Source organism: Pongo pygmaeus, chromosome 10, assembly GCF_028885625.2.
Source record: "Pongo pygmaeus isolate AG05252 chromosome 10, NHGRI_mPonPyg2-v2.0_pri, whole genome shotgun sequence".
NCBI lineage: Eukaryota > Metazoa > Chordata > Mammalia > Primates > Hominidae > Pongo > Pongo pygmaeus.
This window is the reverse complement of record NC_072383.2, coordinates 23,760,316-23,771,655: the sequence shown is the minus strand read 5'-3', so window position 1 is coordinate 23,771,655 and position 11,340 is coordinate 23,760,316. Positions and strand designations below refer to the sequence as shown.

The 11,340-nt window shown below is 37.5% G+C and overlaps 1 long non-coding RNA gene across 1 annotated transcript in view; it reads right to left on the bottom strand.

The window, feature by feature from the left end:
* Nucleotides 1-935: 935 nt before the first annotated feature.
* Nucleotides 936-11,340, bottom strand: part of LOC134740362 (uncharacterized) — a 51,017-nt gene continuing 40,612 nt past the window's right edge. Inside the window, exons 2-3 of the long non-coding RNA XR_010127775.1 lie at nt 9,260-9,348; nt 936-9,184 (exon numbers count right to left, since the gene is read on the bottom strand). This is a non-coding gene — a long non-coding RNA (uncharacterized LOC134740362). The remainder of the gene's footprint in view (nt 9,185-9,259; nt 9,349-11,340) is intronic.

Here is an 11,340-nt window from a genome sequence, read left to right as displayed (position 1 = left end):
CCGGCTAATTTTTTGTATTTTTAGTCGAGATGGGGTTTCACCGTGTTAAGTGTTTCTTTTGTTTGTTTGCTTTTTGAGACAGAGTCTCACTCTGTCACCCAGGCTGGAGTGCAGTGTCGCCATCTCAGCACACTGCAACCTCCGCCTCCTGGGTTCAAGTGATTCTCCTGCCTCAGTCTCCCGAGTAGCTGGGACTCGGCTAATTTTTGTATTTTTAGTAGAGACGGGATTTCACCATCTTGGCCAGGTTGGTCTCAAACTCCTGACCTCAAGTGATCCACCCGCCGTGGCCTCCCTTAACGCTAGGATTAGACGTAAGCCACCACGCTGGGCCTCTTCTTGAGTGTTTCTTATAGTCATTACTTTACGTATCTGGACACTGTTTCTTCTTTATGTGGCTCTCTAGGTTTAAACTCTAGGGGGAGGCAGCAACACGTTGGTTCCTAATATCTTGTCAGAAATTTATCTTTATTTTTCTACCACATTAAAGATTTTTCCCAGTCTAATACATAAATGAAAAATCTGAATCTAAGTTTATAATTTGCCCAAAAATGTATTTCTACAAGTGTCAACATATCAAACACAATAAATGGATACATGTCCCAGCCTATTATCCATGGGAGATGGGGAGAGAGAAGCTATCCAAACAAATACAGGGCTCAACCCTCAGACAACGGAATCAAACCCAGCTTTGGTGTTTAGGTTTTATGTTCCATGACATAGAAGATAATCACCATAGAGGGTTTTCTCAATATAGTGTTCAACCTCTCAGCCTATACATTCTCTAGATGTAGACTCAGAAGTCCATCTTAGACCTGTTTTGAGCAACGTCCAGTGAGCAAGTGGTATCCAAGAGGAAGCCATACTCAAGATCACCTAAGAACCAAACAGTAGTTTGGAACCACACAAAATATAAGTCTCCTTATCTCTAGTACGTGAGAAAATCGGTTTATTTAAGAGTTGAGAAAAAAATTTACTTTTCCACCTTCCAAAAGAGACGACAATTTTTATGAGGGCTTATATTAAATATTATTTGCTATGCAACAAATTACTCCAAAACTTAGCAGCTTAGATAACAAAAATCTATTATTTCATACTTTTTGTGGCTCAGGAATTCAGTAGCAGCTTAGCTGAGTGGTATGGTAAGGTCTCTGGTGAAAATTCAAGACAATATGTCAGTAGGAACTGTAATTATCTGAAAGCTTGACTGGAGCTGGCGTATCTCCTTCTAAGATGACTGACTTATATGGCTGTGGGCTAGAAGCCTCAGTTCCTTACTAGCTGTTGGCAAGAGGCTTCCATTTCTCACCATTTAGGCTGCTTGAGTGTCCTCACAACATGGTTTCTGACTTCTCTCAGAACAAGTGATTTAAGATAGAGTAAGGAGGAAGCCAAATGTCTTCTATGATCTCATCTTATACCATTACTTCCACCATTACTTCCACCATATTCAATTTGTTATAAGCAAGTTGCTATGTCCAGCCCACCCACAAGAGAAGAATTTACCTTCATTTCTTGGAGTGAAAGAAGTGTCAAAGAATTTGGGAACATTTCCAAAAATCACCAATGAAATTTTGAATAGTACAAATAAATAATGGGTCTCCCTTAACCAACATAAGCCTTAACCAAATTAAGCCTTATCCAATTCTGGGACTTTCTTTGTAAATTAATTTAACAAAGGATTTCAAAGATGTAAAAACATTTCATGATGTAGCAAATGAATGTTATTTAAACATTTCTCTAATAAGCCTTTGTAAGACTGAGAAACACTGGCTAATGTTATTAGGACTCAAAGAAGTTAGAACTGTTTGAAAAAATGATCCAAAACTTGGAAATAAGGCAAAAGATGCCAGAATTACTTTTCAATGTTATACTAGAGCATTATCTAACACTGAGGTCCCACACCCCCAGGCCACAGACCGGTACCTGTCCATGGCCTGTTAGGAACCAAGACACACAGCAGGAGGTGAGTGGCAGGTAAGCACGAAGCTTCATCTGTGTTTATAGCCGCTCCCCATCACTCCCATTAGTGCCTGAGCTCTGCCTCCTGTCAGATCAGTGGCAGCATTAAATTCTCATAGGACTGCGAAACCTATCATAAACTGTGCGTGCAAGGGATCTAGGTTGCACGCTTACATTTTTCCACGGATGCTGGGGGAGGACCACGAAAAAATTGTCAGTGGAAAAATTGTTTTCCACAAAATCAATTCTTGTGCTGGAAAGGTTGGGGACCACTGGTCTGATAGGTCTTCCCAAGGTTTGTTTAATTTTCTAGGGAAATATATCTTTGTTTGACTGATTATTTAGTGTTCATTACAGCCCCAGGCTCTATGAAGATACATGTTTATTTGCAGATTTTTGTCTTAAGTGATGATTTCTCTCCAATAGAAAAAATGATCCTAACTCTTATAATTTTATAGCTGCATAAGCCATAACTTCTCTTTTCTCAATTTAATAAGTTTATTTCATCACGCTATTCATGGTTGACTATATAAATCTTTGTCCCTCAAATTATTCTTTAGACCAGCTTTACCTTCCAGCTGCATCCCTCATTCATGAGGTAAATAAATCTTTGACATCTTACTTTATATTTGTATGAGAATAATGTCATGTTTATAATTTTTTGAAAAGTATACTTTAATAATTTAATAATTTCAATTTTTTATTTTTTGAAACAGGGTCTTGCTGTGTCATGCAGGCTGCAGTGCAGTGGCACAAACACAACTCATTGCAGCCTTGACTTTCCAGTCTCCAGCAATCCTCCCACCTCAGCCTCCAGAGTAGCTGGGACCACAGGCATATGCCACCACACTCAGCTAATTTGTGTATTTTTGGTAGAGACGAGGTTTCTCCATGTTGCCCAGGCTAGTCTTGAACTCTTGACCTTAATCAGTCTACCCACCTCAGCCTCCCAAAGTGCTGCGATTACAGGCATGAACCCCTGGGCCCAGCTTTGTGGGGGTTTTCCCACTAAGATAGACTTGTCTGCTGCAGTCTTTTCTAATGTATCGTCCAAGAAGTACACATTATAAGCTGTTTCCTCCTGAGAACATCTTTATGGGGATCTTGGAGTGAATCTTAAGGGCAATATAACTTTTCCTTCATTGAATCTCTGTTTTTTATTCTTCTGATTTTATGTTTTTATTTTTGTTTTTTGTTCTTGGCCAAGTCTGGTTGCTGTTGTTGTTGTGGTTGTTGTTGTTTGTCTGTATTTCATCTAATTTCTGGTTTTAGCCATGACTTTTTCTGCCATCAAGGCCAGGGATTGTTAGTAAATAATGAATCCTTAGGTAGCATATAGAACACCTTGTGTACACATGAGTCTGGTCTATACATGGCTGATAAGTTATTACCCATTGGAACAAACAACGATTGGAAATCTGATTTTATGGTATGACTATTTGACAACCTTTTTCAATATAATGAGAACCCATTCTTGGTCAGGTAAGAGATGAAAGATCATCTACATTGTTCCACTTTTGAGTTTGTTGCTTTGGCTTTTGGTGAGCTTAAGTTTTCCTAGTTAGGAAAAACTTTATGCCCACTGGAAAGGAGAAAATTTGTTTGAGATTACTAGTAAATTTCATTTTTCTGTTTACTTTAGACCTTTGTCTGTAGTTGTAGAATTGAAGCAGCAAGCTCTCTGTGTGTCTCTGTGTCAATAACTGAAAAAGGCATTTCCTTTTCATTGTGTGTGCAGGAAATATTTCCTACCTCTGGAGGGTATTAATACATTAAGCTATAAAACCTCTTAAATTAAAGAAGCTCTGTTCTGCTTGGTTCGTAGAGAACAATAAGAACCGCATAAATTTAATGTTTCCAGAATTCTTATAAAGAAACTGAACTTCTAGTCCCGAGTGTGTTAGCCTTTAAAAAACAAAAACAAAACATTTTACAGAAACTGCCAACTCAGAAGCATTTTTACATAAGCATCCAAGTTCATGTAATAAATGTGAATATCATTGGACAAATCAAAATGAATTTTCATGATTTTGCTTAAAAAGAGCTTTGCATCTTTTTCCTAATTTTATCAATGTGGAGTATAATAAAAAAATACTTTTTTGATTGTATTTGCTGCTCACTAAGAAACTAGGAATCTGAAGTTCCTAGACTTTTTAACTGCTTTATAAGTTCATATAAGCTACTATTCCTCTCATACATTTTTTAATTCAGGAAAATATAAAATTATATGTTCAGTGAAATAGAATTATAATTCTGATAAGCATTTCATATCAAGAGTTATTATGTCCTGTACTGTGTCAGTTAAAACTGATTTTCCAATATCATTTTTTAAGTTTTAGACAAAAATACTAATAATAAATTGAGCTAATTAATGGAAAATTCTTGTATATCTTCACAGTTTCTAAGTAAGCATAGTTTTAATACACAGTATATACTTTTGTTTCTTATTTTTACACATTTTAGGGAATCTATGCCTCTGAGCTCTGTCAACAAATGTATTCATTTGCGCTACTTTAAGAAGGTATAAAAGGGAGTGTGTAGCTGTAGAGGTTGCATGTACTCATGCATTTTGTAGTTTGCCATAGTGCTTGTATATAACAGACGGTTGACATTTACCTACCTTCAATGTTTTTCTGATTAATAGGAGTTAGTTGCTTTGTTAATGATGAGTTGTTGATGCTATACTAGAATAATATGGAAGAGAAGTACAAATGCATAAGAAAATGAGATGTGTGTGTGTGAGAGAGATTTTTTTTTTCAAAAGAAAAGGAAAATGGTTTTGTTTTGAAGTAAAGTGTCTTGTTTGAGAATTTGGAAGAAATTAATGAAAGACAAAACTTAAATGGATATAGAAAGTTGTAGAAGGCTACAGAAAGAGAATGTTATTTGCTTTGGTTTTGAATACCTGTAAAAAATGTCTAAAAAGAAGAAATGCAAAAACAGCATTGTACCAGTACAAAAATAGACACACAGATCAATGGAACAGGCCAGAGAACTCAGAAGTAAAGCCACACACCTACAACCAACTGATCTTCAACAAAGTCGACAAAAATAAACAATGAGGAAAAGACGCCCCAGTCAATAAATGGTATTGGAAAAACTAGCTAGCCATATCCAGAAGAATGGAACTGGACTGCTACCTGTCACTGAACACAAAAATTAACTCGAGATAGGTTAAAGACTTAAGTTTAAAACCTGAAATTATAAAAAAAATCCTAGAAGAAACTCTAGGAAAAACTATTCTGGACACTGGCCTAGGCAAAGAATTGATGACTAAGACAGCCAATGCAAATGCAACAAAATTAAAAATAGGCAAATAGGACTTAATTAAATTAAAGAGCTTCTGCCAGCAAAATAAACAATCAACAGAGTAAACAGACAACCTACAGAATGGGAGAAAATATTTGCAAGCTATGCCTCCGATAAAGAACTAATATTCAGAATCTATAAAAAAAATAAAAAACAACCCCATTAAAAAGTAGACAAATGAAATTAACAGACACTTCTCAAAAGACATACACAAGGCCAACAAACATGAAAAAATGCTCAACATCACTAATCATCAGAAAAACACAAATAAAAACCACAGTGAGATACCATCTCACCAGTCAGAATGGCTATTATTAAGAAGTCAAAAAATAACAGATGTTGGCAAGGATGAAGAGAAAAGGAAACACACTTATACACTGTTGGTGGGAATATAAATTAGTTCAACCACTGTGGAAAACAGTATGGAGATTTCTCAAAGAACTAAAATTAGAACCACCACTGACCCCAGCAATCCCACTACTGGGTATCTACCCAAAGGAAAAGAAATCATTTTATCAAAAAGACATCTGCACTCATATGCTTATCACAGCCCTATTCACAATATCAAAATCATGTCCATCAACAGTGGATTGGATAAATAAAATGTGGTATATATGCACCATACATATGTATACATATACACAGCCATTAAAAAAAAAGAATGAAATCACGTCCTTTGCAACAACATGAATGAAGCTGAAGGTCATTATCCTAAGTGAAATAATGCAGAAACAGAAAACCAAATACCAAATGTTTTTGCTTATAAGTGAGAGCTCAACATTGGGTACACATGGACATAATGATGGAAATAACAGACACAGGGGAATCCAAAATGGGGAGAGGAAGGAGAGGTTAGGGTTGAAAAACTACCTATTGGGTACCATGTTCACCATTTGGGCAATGGGTTCACTAGAGGACCAAACCCCACCATTACACAATATACACATGCAACAAATCTGTACATGTACACCCTGAATCTATAGTTTTTAAAAATTAAAAAGAAATACAATATGTAAAAAGAAAGTCAGAAAAGTTTGCTTAGTTTGATACACTAACTCCAAAAATAATGCTTTAATGAAAGGCTAAGAATTAGGTTTCTCATTTTGAAAATGAAAAATTATTCTTAGAGTAATTGGTCTGCTCTTAATAAGAGATAGCAAAAAAGTATTCTTCATGTTTTCTGTTATCTGCCCAGGTAACAGGATTCTGTATCTCACCAAAATAACTTTTTCTACTCTGTGCGAATTTTTATGCCCTTAACTATTTTTTACAAACAGAATCAGCAAACTTAGAAGAGAGACAACAGAAATTACTCAATGTGAAGCAGTAAGAGAATAAAAGATTGGGAAAAAAAAGGAAACAAAGCCTCAAGAACTTGTAGAACAATATCGAATTATATAAATAAGTGTAACTGGAGACCCAGAGGTGACCAGATAGAAGTTAAGTCTCTCAATACCACATGGCTCTAGATTTGTTGACTATACTCCAAAGAGGCCTATATATGCAAATTCTCGTATCTTGCTGCATCAATATAAATGAACAGGGACAAAACACAATGTAACTAACCTTTCATGTGATCAAGAATAATCTTCAGGTATCATTTATTATTGGGAGAAAGGAGGATTGTTAAGAAAAATTATCCAAAACTTGAAAATAAAGCAAAAGAATGACAGCTAATCTTTTTACCGTCACACCATAGCATTCTCTAATAGGTCCACCCAAAACCTATTTATTCTCTGCAAGAATATATTTGTGCTTGACTTACTATTTGCCATTGATTATAACCCACGTGAAGTTACATGCTAACTTACAGATTTATATTCAGCAGAAACACAAATGATTTGTTTGATGCATGTTCATTTTGTACTTATATAAGTTATATTTTTCATCTTTTGAAATATATTATTTTTGAAAGATGAAATGCCTGAAATTCAATTTTTGAAAAGTCAAATGACCACATATGAAGCTTTGATTATAAGCAGAAATTGACACCAACTCTTCTCCAAGGAGTAATTTTGTATGTTTGTTTTTAGGGGATGAACTATATAACCTTAGACAATTTCATGTAGTAGCTGATTTCATGAGGCACACAAAGCCTAGATGTATAGGATTTAATGCTGCTTTATAAATCATTAAAACCATCCTAAAATCAATACAAAAATTCACCAGAAGCCATTGCACTTTGCTCCAAAGAGAAATAACATGCTGAGTAAGCAACACAAATGCTACTCACTCTTTTCCAAACTGAAGTGACCTGCTGGGTCAGCACGGTGCCAGCTAAAACTCTAGCCAGCAAAGGCAGTAAAAATCAAAGAAAGCAAAAACTACTGAAGAGAAGCCAAAATATTGGAAATTTCATTGAGTGCCGTGTTAGTAACTATATCAGTATTCAGTTCTGGGAAAAGCAAAATGGTGGAATAAGATCGTATACAAAATGGTATAAGATCATATACAAAAAACTATCTTGAAATACATGCTAGGAAGTGATCTCAAGACTAGGGGAGATGCCATAAATTCCCATAAGATAAGAAAATCAGGTTTTTTGTATTATCTGATATTGATCAAGAGACCTAAACTCAAATCAGTTACAGATTTTGACTTCAAAGAACTGCAGCAGCCCTGGCAACAGAAGCAGCAGCGTCTTCCCATGGAAGATTTAGCCTCTTTGCACTACTCTTTCCAAATCATTTCCTGATTCACCAGAACAAGCTCTTTTATGATCATGTAAACACACTAAGGTCCTGATGTAATGTTATCTTTGGAGCCCATGCCCTGTGATGCTAGTGTCAATTATATTTTACAAAACATAACCTTCTGGTATCTCCAAAACCTAAACAGGCTTGGCTGCATTTAATAAACATGTTCAATCATTCCTTTTCTCCCTACCCCACAACAGAAACAAAACCAAAATAAGAAAAATTCCAGAATATGCCCTGTAATAATGGCAGAAGCATTGCTAATTGAAGATGAGATACATACATAGAAAGTCATCTGAGAAAATGGAACACAAATGCTCTCTTAAAATCCAATTTTTAAAAAATTCTTTCTTTGCCTTTCCAATTGGGCCTGAGAATACTACTTCTAGAGGCTTGTGCCAGCAATGCAACAACAGCATTGAAATGGAAAAGAAGTGGAAAGAGGGTAACATTTCAAGTCAGATTTTTTTCTCACAGAGTACATGGATTCTGGGAGAAAAGTGAAAGATGTGAAGAGAGAAATATAGCATTAATTAGAGGGCATAGCTTTGTACAGCTTGAAATACAATTTTGTGATTTTTTTTTTGTTTGAGTGTTTTGTTTTGTTTTTATAAGCCTGCTACACTGTGAGCTCTGTGGGGATACTATTCTTATATTCCCAACTTGCAGGACTTGTAGTACCTGGAATACAGTAGGCACTTGCTGAAAACATGATAAAATTAACTAACACATGTACTATTTAAAAGTATAGTGATGATTACCCCCACTATAAATCATGGTATCATTATAAATCATGATTACCATTATAAATCAGATTTCAGTTAAGGCTAGATATGAAGAAGTGTTTCAGGCCAGAGCTTCTCAAACTTTAACGTTCTAATGTTCATACAAATCACAAATCATCTGCATATCATGTTACAATGAAAATTCTGACTCAGTAGCCTAGGTTGGACACAAATTCATAGGTGATGCTAATACTGCTGGTTCATGGACCACGTTTTGAGAACCAAGATTCTGAACAACCCAATGGTTTGTGACAACAGCGGAGACTCCAGAGTGGGGAGTTGATGTGTAGAAGTCTTGGGGCAAGTGACTAGCAAGGAAGGAGGAAAGCTTGGGTCACACAGGCATCAGTGGGGGGCAGGGTGATTAACCATTCAAGGAGCATGTCCATGGTCCCTTTCTCTTTTCACTCTAGAAAGTGAAAGCCTTTGCTTCTGTTCAAAAAAAAAGTTTCAATAATCAGTGAGCAAAGCAGGAGAAATATGTAGGGAACAGGGCTTTCTTCTTACCTGTGATGTCATGTTATAGCCATCCTCATAGCTTTATGAGGATGGATGAGATGCCTCCCTTCTGGCACCTTCTTGAGGATCCTCATGTCCTAGAGGAGAGAGACCTTGGCTACAACCACAGGAGACCAACTCCCCAAGAACTCAGGAGTTTGAAAGAGACTGTTCAAGCATCACAGATTAAGGCATCACAGATCGCACCAATTGGCTGCCCCTTTCCCTCTCCCTCACTCTACCCACTCCTTAAGGCTAATCCCTCCCCCTCTGCTCCAAGACTTGCAAACACTGAAGACACAAAGATGGTTCCTACCTCGTCTGCCCCCTCCCCTGTGCCTGGGTTCATCATTCTTCACCATGGCCGTCATACCAATGAAGCTCAAGATGCTGTCAAATAGATTGCCCCTTTTTGAAAATATTGATTGTTTCAGGGTCAGAGTGACTGAATCTATTCAAGTAGGCTACGGGCCCAGAGGTTAGGTAAATCTCTCATTTTAGCCCCTAAAATTATCTGTTGAGCTCAAATTTACACAAACACAAAAAACTTAAAGACCGGAGTTCAAGGTATGGTCTGGGGATGGGGAGGGTCGGGTGAGGCACGCAGAAACTGTGGCTATGTCCAGTTTCTCACTCTTCACCAGAGATGTGATGTTTAATTGCTTCATGTCTCCCCTTTTCCTACAGTAGCTCAGATTGTCAGCGACAGCTCCAGGGCTTGGGCCACAAGCCTCAGGTGCCAATCAAGAGGTAGGTAGAAAGATGGGAAGCGGAAAGCAGGATGTACTTGCCACTGAGCTGCCACCCTCAGGGCAACCCTGAGGCACAGCAGCTCCAGGGAGCATTATAAACATAGAATGCAATGTGAAAGGTGTCCCTGGAGCTGTGCGACTCTACAGTCTGGGAAGGGACCTTTGAGAGAAGAGGACCCACAGGAGAGGACTGCAGGAGGCAGAATGCAGGAAGGCCAAAAAGGGCACGTGGATTCCAGCTCATTTTGATCTAGAATGTTTATCTTTAAGGATGGGCATGGTTGCTCAGGCCTGTAATCTCAGCACTTTGGGAGGCCGAGGTGGGCGGATCACTGGAGGCCCAGAGTTCAAGACTAGCCTGGCCAAAATGATGAAACCCCGTCTCTACTAAAAATACAAAAATTAGCCGGCTGCAGCGGTGCATGCCTGTAATCCCAGCTACTCAGGAGGCTGAGGCAGGAGAATCGCTTGAGCCAGAGAGGCAGAGGTTGCCAGGAGCTGAGATCGCACCACTGCTCTCCAGCCTGGGCGGCAAAGCGAGTCTCCATCTCAAAAAAAAAAAAGAAGAAAAAAAGGAAAAGAAAAGAATGTTTATCTTTAAATCTATATGGGTATATAGACAATAACAATGAAGATGAAAACATATTGCCTCAGGAAAATATCGATGCTATTCATTAACTGCTAGAGAATGAATAAGGTTATCCTTCTGGCTCTGTAAAAACCACTTAAATGACTGTCTCATGTTGTAAGCTTCTAAGCATTTCCCCAATTATCCTGCTTTATAATAAGGAGTATTCATAACATTAAATGAGTCAAGTTACCTTGCTGGGAACCTTATTTTATTACAACAATAACCTATAGAATATGTAGTTGGTATGTTGCTGTTAGAAAAAAAAAAATTAATTGGGAGACCATTAGGCTGAGACAGCTCCAGTGCCTTGGGTTCTTATAGGAGCAAACCAAATCAAACCCCAATGTAAATAGTAAAACAACACTTAAGCTGAACTAACCAGAAACTGCCAACTAACCTCCAACTAGGGACTTTCCACTTTCACCAATAAATGTATTTTCTTTGTCTTGGTTTGGCAAACACCTTGTAAAAGTTTTCTCTCTTGTCCATCTCCACCCACCCAGTGGAACACTGAACTGTTTGCGGTCTGGCACTGCTCGGTTCGTAAGTCACTGAATGCTCAAATAAACCTGTTAAAATTTTAATGTGCCTACATTTATTTTTTAACATCTCCATACTGGAACTTAGCAAATCCAGAGGAAAAAATTTTTCAGCTTCAACAAGAAATGCATGACAAGATGGATGCATAATCACCAAAGAGAAAAACT